Below are 13,198 nucleotides of genomic sequence, written 5' to 3' on the forward strand. Positions count from 1 at the left end.
TTGAGATTCTTGCATTGCAAGGCTGAAGGCACATGGATCCACATGTGGTGGAACTGTAAATTTTGGGAAATGATTTACAGTGAGCTTAAGAAAATGTTTAAATGTTCCTCCCCTAAAAAACTTGAAGCCTTCCTGCTAGGAATTATGGGAAATGAAATCCAAACAAACAAACAAACAAACAAACAACAACAACAAATACAGGAGACTCTCTATGTATGTTACAGTCGCTGCCAAAATTCTAATTGCAAAAGGTTGGAAGGAAGAGGATACCCCATCTAAATCAGACTGGCGAAATAAAACAAAGAGTATGCTGAACTGGCAAGATTATCAGCAAGGCTAAGAGACATTACAGATTTTTTTTGTTTTTGTTTTCCCCCAGAGAGTGGGATATATACAGAGTTTATGTAAAAGAACATTGTCAAAAGATCAATTCGTTGGCAGGTTTTGATTGAACTTTGGTGTGTAAATTGGATAATTGCATAAAATAAAATTTATAGTAAGTCAAATAATATGGAGAAAGTAAAGTTTAAGAGCGTATTTTAGGAATTTAATTTGGGAATGCAAAGGGAAGATTGGTGGTCTTGAAAAATCTAATCACAAATGAATGTACAAAGAATGCATTAGTTAAAGAATGAAGAACTGTTTATTTTGTATTTTTCATTTTGTCTTTAATATCTATTGTACAATTCTGTTATAAAGTTTTCAATCAATAATAAAAAAAGAGATTCTTGCATTGCAGGGGGTTGGACCAGATATTCCTTTGGATACATTCCAACTCTACAAATCTATGATTCTGTGTCTGTTTTTTCACTCTCCATTAAATATTGAATGAGAGTGGAATGAAGCTTTAGGGATGTGGGTGGGTGGGTGTGTTTTGCAAAGCAAGACTAAGATTTAAGATGTGGACGACTGATTTGATGACCTCTGAAGTGCTTTGCACAGAATCTTGTTCTTTGCAGAAACACCAAAGGTGTATCTAAGCAAAAACATGTGATTGGCACACACTCCTACATTCAAGAATTAAAGTTTGATGGAGCTGGGGGAGCTCATGGACAGAGATGTATTGGGGGCAAGGCAATGAAGCATTTGGCAGGTTAAAACAAGGAACTTGAGCTGGGTCCCGGAGCACACAGGATCCCAATGTAGGGATTTAGAGTAGTAGCTACAGTGTTTGACTCGATCAAGTAGACAAGACTTGAAATCATTATTCAGTTGCATGTAAGTTGCTGGCTTTTTGCCTTGGTTTCTAGTCTAGTCTGTAACACTGCACTGATAATGGCCTAGCTTGCAGAGTTTTTGTGTGGATGAATGAGGAGAGATTTGCAAAGTCTCTTTGCATGCTCTCCTGTATATGTATTAATGATCAATAGAATTTCACTCTATTAAACTCTCCCTTCTGGTGATGGAAAGAGTGCCATCTTTTAGGAAGACATCGGGTATTGATTTTGGGATTCCAAGTGATGAAGGGATCATGGCATCCCTTTGTAAGTTGTTCCATTGATTCACTCATTCCAGTATATTTTCTACCTACTCCAACTTCGTTTCCAGCTGCCGAGTCTGTGTCATCTTTTTGTCAGTGTGGCTAAAAAGAGCTTACCTACCTGTATGAAGATCTCCTCTTTGCTTTTATTTGGTTAGATGGTAGGTAAAGGTAAAAGACCCCTAGATGGTTAAGTCCAGTCAAAGGCGACTATGGGGCACAGTGCTCATCTTGGTTTTCAGGCTGAGGGAGCCGCCGTTTGTCCACAGACAGCTTTCCGGGTCATATGGCCAACATGACTAAACTGCTTCTGGTGCAACGGGACACTGTGACAAGTGCCAGAGCGCACAGAAATGCCGTTTACCATCCCACCAAAGCGGTACCTATTTATCTACTTGCACTGGTATGCTTTCAAACTGCTAGGTTTGTTAGATGGTCAGGTTACATACAGTTTTGGTAACTCTTCTTTCATTCTTTGTTTCAGATGAAAAGTAAGGAGACTACAATTAGGAACACAGGAAGAAAGGTTACAGTTCATAAAACCTTTCCTGCTAGCCATTACCCCCCCTTTTCAAAGTTGCCCTCCTCCAGCTGCCTCCCCCTCCACCCACTGGGAAAAAGATAGGGGGAAATGATCAAACACCCCCTCTCTCCCTCCTCTTTCACCACTTCTGAATGCAACTCCAATGACTTTTTGTTAGGTTGTGGTGGGGATTAGAGTTGTGGAGAAGTTAATCCAGAACTCCGTGTAATTTAACCCAAAGCCTGCAGCCACAATGGTGTGGTTGCTAGAGCAACCTGCCTCTACCAATGCATCCTTTTAAAATCCTGGCATCCGTGATGCCACCACCAATCTGGTAATTATGGCGGGGGGAAGAGCCCCAAATCACTAAGGAGCAGGCTGCATCTCTCATCCTATGGAACATGTCCTACTATCTAGGCCATGCATATATTTAGTTCTTCATACACCCTTTATCCTTTTCTCACGGTTAAACAACCCCCCCCCACACGAAACTGAGCATTGACTAGAGCCAAGGTGATAGCAGAGGCAATGATCCAGCATTGACCAAAAGGAGAGAAGGAGTGGGGGAAGGGAATGAGATGGGAATGCAGGTGGTTCTTTTTCATCTCTCATTTCAGCAGTTCCTGTTTTTCAGGCTGTACTGCCGCCAAAGTCTTAACAAGCCCCAGGAGCTGTCTGAAAAGTTATCCTGACACCAAGTGACAGACTCCCAATTGATATCCTCGGGAGGCCGTAAATGCAGTTCTGCTAGGTTTCTGGAGCAAGTTTCGTCTCCTACCTGGAGAATCCTTTATCTGTTATGACACCTCCCTTGGCTTGCTGCTCTTGATGTTTCTCTTTGTTTCCTGCTACAGCAGGCAGGTAAATGCTTTGAAAAGCTTGTGCACGTATTATGTTTTTTGCAGTGCTCACCTGCGGGTAATTGTTGCCTGAGAACTGGTGTAATGCAATGTGAGCTCACAGCCCAGTTGAAATACATAATGGATTCACTGGGTGTCCCTAGGCAAGCCATTATATTTCAGTCTCAGTCTACCCATATACAAGGTAGGATAAAGGGTTATAGTGAGGATTACTAGATAATGTCTAAAAAATTAGCTATAAATGCCAAATCATCTGCTCTTCATCCCTTCCCTTCTCCCAATATATTAGAGGTATATGCTAACTTTCGTAAACTGTCCTGATAATTGTATTTTGAAGAGCTGTAGGAAAATATGATAAATAAATGAAATTAAAATGAATGTTATGTGATTAGCTAAGCAGGCAGTACAATAGTGTCACCTAGTGCTTGATTAAAAGTATTACAAGACAGCTTGATTAAAACCACCAGACAAGTGAAAGAACATACCACTGTCTCTCAACCTAGACAAACAAAAAACAAAAAAACCCTTTTATAAAGAAACATACCCCCTAAGCTGTTCAATTGACCTCAAAGAAAGAAAGAAGCAACATATATTGATTGAGGAATTTTTTTACTTATGGGGGCTGAGTCTGTGAATGCTTAGTGTATCATTGTGGGACTGTTCTATTGGCATGCAGTTTGGATACACTTATAGTACAAGCTGTACTAATATGTGCATCTTTTCCGGATTGAAACACATGAAGGTTTTCCCCTGGCCAATCTGCTAAATATCCTGTGGTAGGAGATATTTTATTCCACATGCCACTGAATATAAATGAGTACTTGAAAGAAAAAGAAAGGCAGGGAAGCCAGCAGTGGAAAACTCGACCCAATAACACATTTGCTGGTGCGAAGCTGACAAGGCCCTGTTGGCTCTCCTAACATCATTTGGCATTTATTGATTCCCTTTGTTTATTATTTAGCAGTAAATTACTTCAGACTTGAGCTCATGTATGCCTTTTCTGATCAACTTGGCTGCAGCTGTTAAGGTGTCCTGCAGCTGCCCCACAAGCCTCTTAGGCAGCTGTAGGAAAGACTGAGCTCTCAGCAGTAACTAAAAACTTGAGTGTCTTAAAAAAGAAGAAGTTCAAATGCCCTGGCTGGTATTGGCCCAGTGGATTCAGACTTGGAGGAGAAGTAGAAAACAGAAGGGGGGAAACCATTGCATTTTAAGTTAGAAGCATATACATGGATTCCCTTGAACAGCCTAAAGAGGTCTATTGGATACTGCAGGAGGGTTCAGAAGAGGACCGTGTGTCCTAAAAGGGTGGCACTTGTTGTCTGTTAATAACAAGCAAGTATCCTGTGTATCCTGCTTTGGTTCCTTGAAATTGGGTTCCAGGGTGTGTGAGAGTTAGGTGTTAGCCTTCAAGTGCATGAGAAGCCGATATATGTTCCAAAGTAAGTAGGAATCAAGCTTCAAGACAGAAGTTCAGCCAGTGCAGAAAAGGCTGCTTAGTCAATATCAGGTGGAAGTGGAGTTCTAGAGCAGAGGAGGAAGGAGATGTCAATGAGAAGCAAGGTCTGAGTCTATGATTTTATAGCAAGTCTCAAGAAACTCAGTCTCAGGCGCCTAACACCTCTCTATCTGACCCTCAGGACTTTCTCCATGTGAATATATCTCCTTAGGTTATGCCCTTCACTGATCCTGCTCCACATGCTCTTCACATGCTTTTGCCTGCCTGAAATTTGTCCTTGAAATGTGATATTGCCTCTTGCTTGCTTTGATGGAGGGATGTATGTAGGTGCAGGAAGCTTGGACTTCTGCGTGGCTGGTCTATGCAAAGGTAAGGGATGCAACTATTGCTCCATCCACCTTTGCCTCTAGGCACAACCACCACCTGTGTGTTGTCCCCAGAAGGGAATGTGGTTTTTTGGGGGTGGGGGCGAGTCTGGAAATGTATCCCAACCCTGGTTTACAGGGCCAGGATTGATGCTTGAGTACTCCAGCAGGCTGGCACAGTAACTAAGTTAACACACTCCAAGCACAAAATGTGGTCTTCCAGGTTTGGGATAGAGACAAGAGAGTTGACCACATGAGTGGCAAACTGTGGGAGCTTCACTCCTAGGAACTGATTTGAGATGCACACTCCAGTGCCTCATTTCACCTTATTTCAGTTGGGGGGAACCGTCAGGGTGGCACCCAGGGTGGTCTGCAGCCCCGCACCCCCCTTCCTAGGCCCCTGTGTGTGTAATGACACTTGCATACCCAGCCCTCGTAGACAGTCGTTCAAATGCCTTCCAATAAACATCTTTTGGAAGAAGACAGAATTGTTTTGTGTTAAACACTGATGGAAGGAGTAATACAGGGAGTTGAGGGGAGAGAAACTGTTTGGCAATTATTATAGTTTAACAACTCTGTGTATCTGTTACACAGTTGTTAGCATTTTATAGGCCTTAAATAATCAATTGGTATTTAATTAGCATACAGTACAATTACTGCCTTCCTAAATCTATAATGATAAACCAAAGTTGCAAGTTATTGGATGCTAATTACCAGTTGATGATTAGAAACAGCTAAAGAAATTTGCCAGCCTCATTCCTGATATAATATGGCATGTCCATTGCATATTGCTGAGCAGAAAGGCATGTCTCTTTTTCCCTGTGCCTTAGCAATCAATGGCTGCTTAATGTACAATATTTGTCTAATTAACTCTAAATTATATTCTCATTGACAACATTTCGGGGTAAGACATCTGTACTGTGTATGATGGATTAGACACAGAAGGCCTGTTTTCAGTTAGCAGGATTTGTGTGTGCCACTTTCCTTTGCCTGATGTGAAGGACATCTATCCTGCCACCACCCCAGTAATTTTAAGGACAGACGGTCAGTAGGTGGGGTCTGTGATAGGAATGGATTAAGTAGCCTTACCCATATTGTTTCAGTTTCTCCGGCACTCAGTCTGTTCTATCCCATTTTGGGGACTTTTTAAAAAAACAAGACACACAAAATTTCCACATTTAATTTATATGCATGTTGTATGTAGTTTCTACATGAAATATTCACCTTTTACATAAAATGCACATTTTCAGTGCATTTCCCCCATAAAAGATGTTCTTTCTTCCCACATCTTCCCCATAAAATATTTTTTTTCTGTGTGCACTTTTGTATACTGAAACTGTAAGAAAATTCAAATTATTAGCATCATAATCACCATTGATTAATTAGTTATCTTCTAAACCACCATCTCAAGAGAGGTTGCATATATGGTATTTAAAAACAATTAAAGACACAAATATAGCAAATACATTTAAAGCAGGACCAAGACCCTAACAAGTGGACCATTGTGGTAAAGACCCATTTAACCAGCTGTTGGAACAAAAATGTCTTTGATTGTTCTGTAAAGGGCAGATAGTGGACACCAGTTGTATCCTGAAAAGAATGTTCTTCCGAAAGGAGGGGCAGCTGCAATAAAGGCCCTGCTCCTGTGAGTTACAAAACAATGGGCATCTGAGATCAGTGGAACTTGTAAGGAGGAGAAGCTCTCCCATAGACTACAACAATCTACTGGTCTGTCAAGTAACCTGGTCCTGGGTTGTGTCGGGACTTATATGTTAGTATCAACACCTTGAACTACGTGAGTCATCTAACTGATGATTTGTTTTCTGATCTGCAAGCAAGTTTGGGAGGACTGGGCCAGGTTGGTCTGCTACAAAAACAAAACAACACAACACAACACAACAAAACCACCTCTGAATAAATTCCTTCTCCATCCCTAACCAAGGGTGTATTTTGACTAGTGAGTGGACTAGTGTTGGCTCCAGACTTTGCATGGACTGGGCAAGATTAATAGGTGGGTGAACAGTCCTTCAGGTAACGTCGTCCCAAACCATTTAGGTCTTTATAGTTTAAAACCAGCACTTTGAATTTCGCCCAAGTTGGGAATGAATAGGCTGCTAGTGCAGTCAACATGAAAGTCTTGTATGCCACCTTGCAGCTTTTTGAAGCAATTGAGATTTCCAAACAATATTCAAAGGCAGCCCTAAATGGAGCATGTTACAGCAATCAAGGTGGGTAGTGACTAAGACCTGGATAACCATAGCCAGATTTTCATGGGCAGCACTCAGTGTGTTGGCTTATCAAGGGAGAGCTTGTGGAATTTAGGTGTTTGAGAAGCAGGGCCCACCAGATTATAGTGTAAAAATACTAGAAAATAATTTAATTCCTTTCCTAGAGTGGGAAAAAGCCTGATTTAAGGCTGAAGTCATGTACTCACTTACCTAGGAGTAAGCCCCATTGAACTCAGTGGGACTGAGTAGACATGTAAAGGCTTGCACTAGAAGGCTGCCACCTTGTGCACACTTTTCTGGGAGTAAGCCCTATTGAATAAGGTGACTTCTGAGAGAATATGCATAGTTTTGCACTGTAGTTTAGAAAAAGACCAAACCCCAACCCCAGCAGAATAATAATAGTAATTGTATTAATAATAATAATTTGCATGGCAGACTCTTGTAGGCAGAGTGACACAGTACCTGTTCATGAGAAACCACTCCCCACGTCAGCTGCCCAGTGAGAGAGGCTGATGATACATCTTGCAAAGGCGAAATGTGTCAATTGTATAGTATGAGTGATGGATTTGGATGCAATGCCCCCTGGCTCTGTGTGAGAATCAGCTTGTCCTTCACACTCCGAATGGATGTTAATAACTGCACCTAACGGATGTTAAAGCAGAAAATGCCAGAAAATGAGTCAGCGGGATTTTGAAGGAGAAAGTGCAGGAGAGAGAGCGAGAGAGAGGCAGTCAACTCTACAGAGCAGCTTGCCACACATTGCACAAATACGTGAGTGAGCACACACACACACACACACACACACAGAGAGAGAGAGAGAGAGAGAGAGAGAGAGTTGAGAGGGTCAGGGTCACGGAGCTGGAGAGACATTGTTCAATAAAAGTATACACACACTCACACACTCATATATGGCTCAGGTCTGACAATGCAAATGTTGTGTCTGCAGCAAAGACAGAGATGCATTAGCTGCTGCTCAGAATCTTCTCTTCTGGACCGTGTTATTAAGGGGATGGGAATTGGGCTTTGTCTTATTTGCTGCTGAGCAGGACATGTGGTGGTTTTGCTGATGGATGTGTTTATGCCAGCTGCTGTTTCTGTGACCTGGTTTTTTTTTTTAAAAAAAACTGCTGCCTGTTATATAACCCAGGAGCATCAGGTCTAACCAAAAACAACGAAAAAGGGAAGAGAAAGGTAAGCAGGAAGCGAGAGGATCAGCGGAGGCAGTCCTTCCTTTCCACAGGGAAAGGACTTAAGAGGAGGAAAGCAATTTCTCCCCTTACAAAGCAGCTGCTTAATTCTTGGGGGAGCTGCTGCTGGTTGAAGCCTGGATTGAAAATGAAGTAGACGCAAAATAGACCAAACGAGACATGACAGCTAATTGTGTGAATGCAATTAAGATGTACATTTTTGTTATGCAAATGTAACAGCCAAGGGAAACCCCCGCAGGGTCTTAGCTCAGTGGCAGAGCATCTGCTTTGCACGCAGAAGGTCCCAAGGTTGAATCCCTGGCATCTCCAGGGAGGACTGGGAGGGACCCTTGCCAGAAACCCTGGTAAACTGCAACCAGCTTCCCTGCAAACAGTGTTGACCTACATGAACCAATAGCCTGATAGCAGATTTCTGTATTCTGTATTCTGTCTTGAAGGAAGGACTGCAGCTCAGGGATTAGAACACCTGCTATGCATGCAGAAGGTCCCAGGTTCAGTCATCTTCAGCTAGGGCTAGGAGTGTCTTGTCAGGAACTCTGAAAGGCCACTGCTAGGTGGGTTGGCTCAGTATAAGGCAGATTCCTATGTCCCTCTTTCTATCCTTGTCACAGTCCTCAAAGTACTGTATTTTTCGCTCTATAAGACGCACCAGACCACAAGATGCATCTAGTTTTTGGAGGAGGAAAACAAGAAAAAAAATATTCTGAATCTCAGAAGCCAGAACAGCAAGAGGGATTGCTGCGCAGTGAAAGCAGCAATCCTTCTTGCTGTTCTGGCTTCTTGGATAGCTATGCAGCCTGCATTTGCTCCATAACACACACACACACATTTCCCCTTTCTTTTTAGGAGGGAAAAAGTGAGTCTTATAGGGCAAAAAATACGGTAATTATATTTCAAGGGAAGTTCCTTTTGACACCTTTTTTAATAGCAGTCCTGAAGGGGGGAGATTTGTGTCAGAACTGCAGCAGGGAGGGAAGGGTTAAACTTCCCCATCCTATCCTATGATTCCAGGGCTGCTCAGGTGTCATCACAGCTGCCATTTGTGTAACAACAAACCATGCATGTTAGTACATTCACACAATCAACATCAAGCACATCTCAGCCCTAAGTCCCTATATCCAAGCAGCAGTTCCCAAGAATTTTCTAAAGGTTCCTAGACAATTCAGAACCACATTTTTCTAGGCTGGTCACAATTTCAAAGGCTAGTGTAAGGGATGGGGGAAGCACAGACATGTCCCTTTCCTAGCTGCTCTCAGCTGAAAAAGCACACTGTATGTGTAAGCCCTGGAAGTTTTATGTTTGATTCCTTCCCTCTCTCTTGCTCCCCAGATTCAGTCTGTCAGCAAAACAAGTTGCTTTTCTTCCTAAAACACTGTAAAAACATCTCTCCCTTCCTCTCGGTTCCATTAGTGTCAGTCTTCTTAGTGTTCCTCCTGTCCCATTTTGTGCAGACTTTTGTTTTGAAAGAGTGCAAGGAAAGTCAGCATTTATGTTGCACACATTTTGCATGCATTCTCCGCATAGGCTTTAAATAACAGATGCACTTTTAAAATGCAAAACACCCACCTTTTTCAGTGCATTCATCCATAAAACATGCAATTTGTATACATCTTTTAAATAATATATACATATACATAAACACACAAAAGTGTACCTATATATAGCACACACATTTCATAAAGGGTGTGTGTGTGTAAATTTTTAGTCTAGTAAAACAGCCTTGCAAGTTCTGGAGAAGTGCACAATCTCAGTGGAAGTTCCAATCCACAACCAAATTAGGAAGCATGGGATTGGGTCAACCTGCGAAAAGGCATTCTTCCTCCAACATTGTCTGCTACTGTAAACATCTCCTTTCTTTCACCTGCTTGCCATACTTCAGTCCTTTCATCTCTGTCTAAAACTCCACTGTGAAAAAATTATCCCCCTTTCCCAGTCATCTAATATCATGCCCAATGGCATCTCCACTGCCTCTTCTGTGTCTATCACAATTTAAATAAACCTCTTCCCACAACTGTTCGTTACAGAATAGTGAGCGGAGGAGATGGGAGCAGAATTGTGCCCAATAGCTTCAGCCCCTGACTGCCCCATCCATTCATCTTCATGGTTTCTAATTGCATCTGTACTTGGTAACTGGTTTCCGGGATTGGAATGGACTAGGATCCATAACTGACATTAGATTCTTGTTTGTTCTGCTTCTAATGGCTCTGGTTTTCTTGGTTCACATGAAATGGGTGACTATGAGCCACCAGTCTCTGAAATCTTCAATGATAAGCTAAGATTTGTCCACCCAAACCAGGCATAGGCAAACTTGGCCCTCCAGATGTTTTGGGACTACAACTCCCATCAACCCTGATCACTGGTCCTGTTAGGCAGGGATGATGGGAGTTGTAGTCCCAAAACATCTGGAGGGCCGAGTCTGCCTATGCCTGACCCAAACTGAGTCATTGGGATCTGTTGTTTGGCTTTAGCATGAGAAGTTGTTTGGCCCACATGGGCCTACCTGATGCTGTCATCTTTTTGACACTAAGCTAAGACATTCCTCTGCCCCCAGGTATTTGAAAGGATCTGATGATCTGAGTTATATATAATCCTTTTGGTGATTGCTTATCTGTGATATTTTGTCATTCTGTTGGGGTGGGGTAATTTTTATTATATTATGAACATTGTCTACATTTTCTTTGAACATGTGTACATTTTTAACTGGTGCAAGATGCTTTGCATCTCCTTTTAGAAAAAGCCACCTCTAAGAAATGTAATAAACTATTCTAAACTTATCCATCTTAGTCTTCAGCTCAGCTGAGACGAAGCAGAAGTGCACATGAACTGCTTTTTGAGCAAATCCATCCCTTGTCAGTCTTGCCTCTCTCCCTCCTTCCGTTGTCTCCCCCGCACCCTTGTCGCATTACAGAGAGTGACGTGTTGACTTCTTTCACATTCTCAGTGCAGAGACTTGTCTTCTTGCTTGAAATGTACACCAATGTTGCTGCATGAATAATGAAAATACAGAGCTAATGAGAGAGAGGACAGATGGGGATGTCTTTCTGGGCATTACTAGAGAGAGGTAAAGTCCCTTTCTGAATACCCAGTGGTTAAAGCACACTTAGAGCGCTCTCTCTCTCTCTCTCTCTCTCTCTCTCTCTCTCTCTCTCTCACACACACACACACACACACACACTACTTAATAATGTTTAACTCTGGCCAAATAGTTCCCATTCTTTGCTTTTTTCTTATCTCCCCCCACCAATGTCTAATGTGAAGATGTTCTTTTATCAGAGAGCTGATAAAACTTAGTACTGCAGCGATTGAAACCAAGAAAGGAAATAGAATTGGGGTGGGGGGAAGCTTCTAATAAGCAATTATTATAGCAGCCTTACAAGAGTTTGCATTTCTTCTAAGGGTTGTGTAGTAACTGATAGCAATTTCTGGTAATTAAATACAAATTAATTCCCATAACTGTGGAGAGAAGTTTATTTATGGTATTGTATTTATTAGTGCTCCTTTATTTAAAAATGCCATCATTGTTTTTGTTAAGTAATTACAGTTTGCTAAATAATTTCCCTCGCGTAGGTATGAATTTTAAATAGCAAAGATATTGTTGTATCACAGAGAGGACGGGCTGTGAGCAGAGGAAGGTTGCTTAGATGTTGGATATCTCCTACGTGGCAGGTTATATAGAGCTGCAGTAGGATTGTTGACTTCATGGCAAATGCAAGAGATCAGAGAGACTGAGCAATTGCCTGAACCCATGCCCATTAAGGGGCTACTGACTTGAGGGAAATCAGTGAAGTCATGACTGATTTGGGGCAGGGTCTGTATGGGTGAGAGGCACTGAGTGTCTGATCTTCAACCTTGCCATGCTGTGTGCATAGCAAGGGCCCTGAAGTCTCACATGCACACAGACGTGAAAATGTAGTGAACGGGAAATTGGAGGAATTATAAACCAAAATTGCCAGATTTGTCCACCCTTGTTTGTACTGAATCAACTAAGCAAAGGAAAAATGGTTATCTGCTGGCTTTTGGGTCTAGCACCCAAAGAGAAACCAGCTGTTTTCTCTCCAGAAACCAAGCTCCAATAACCAGCTCTGCCCTCCCCTTTAATTCCACCCACAAGCCCCAGCTTAATTCTGAATGCCACTCAGCGTGCCATCTTTCCCAGCTGCCGAGCACCTCAGCTGGATTGCGCAAACCTCCGGAGGGAAACTTCTGCTTCTACCAAATAAGCACTTCACATGTGCTGGTGGTTTGAAAACATCAATTAGCTCCCAAACAATTATTATTATTTTTGAAATGTCATTTTATAGGGGCAATAGCACAACACAATAATCCCGAACAATTTAGCAGAGTGTGTTTACCGTGCAGAGAGCCATTTATTCCGCAAGCCATGCCGCTGAAGCAAGCCTCTTAACGTGAAATGGCAAGTGAGGCAGAAGCGAAATGCCATTTCCCCCGCATATATTAGCGGCGTGTCGACAGGAAGCGCCTTGTTCTGCCGAATGCCATTTGCCTGGCATTTTCTCATGCTCACAGAGTTCTCATAGGAGGGAACAGCTGTCACCATTGACAGGGGCAGTGGCATCATGGGCACAGCCTGGGCACTCCCTGAAGATCAGCTGGGAGCTGGAGACTTTTACATTTTTTATATATGTTCATGTGTGAAGGTAAATGAAAATAGAACAGCAGCCCTATCTATTATTATTATTAGTAGTAGTAGTAGTAGTAGTGATATTTTTGTTGAAAAAGAGGTGCTGGAACTCACCATGAACGCCTCCCTTGTTCTCTTATAATGCCTATGGAGCCCACCTGAGAGATGCCAGAACTGGGTTCCAGTGAGTTCCAGCTGGGGGAAAAAGCTCTGCTGTTATGGTGACCTTGTTATGCATCAGAAAACGTGACTACCATGTCACTTCTCCATTGGAAAATGGATGTCACAAACAAAAACCCCAGTCAAATACAAATGACCTCTATGGTAGTTATGGATATGGTTGCCAACTTTGCTCTGGCCACATACCTGTACAGGATAGGATGGGTGGATGAGCAGACGGCGTGTGGGTGTGTGCATTGGGGCCATTTTTTTCCAC

General features: G+C 42.4%; 1 protein-coding gene across 4 annotated transcripts in view; it reads left to right on the forward strand.

Moving 5' to 3' along the window:
* LOC114585355 (opioid-binding protein/cell adhesion molecule) overlaps window positions 1-13,198 on the forward strand; it is a 722,009-nt gene that overhangs the window by 406,723 nt on the left and 302,088 nt on the right. The gene's annotated exons all lie outside the window — the stretch shown is intronic.

Source organism: Podarcis muralis, chromosome 15 (assembly GCF_964188315.1).
Source record: "Podarcis muralis chromosome 15, rPodMur119.hap1.1, whole genome shotgun sequence".
Taxonomy (NCBI): Eukaryota; Metazoa; Chordata; class Lepidosauria; order Squamata; family Lacertidae; genus Podarcis; species Podarcis muralis.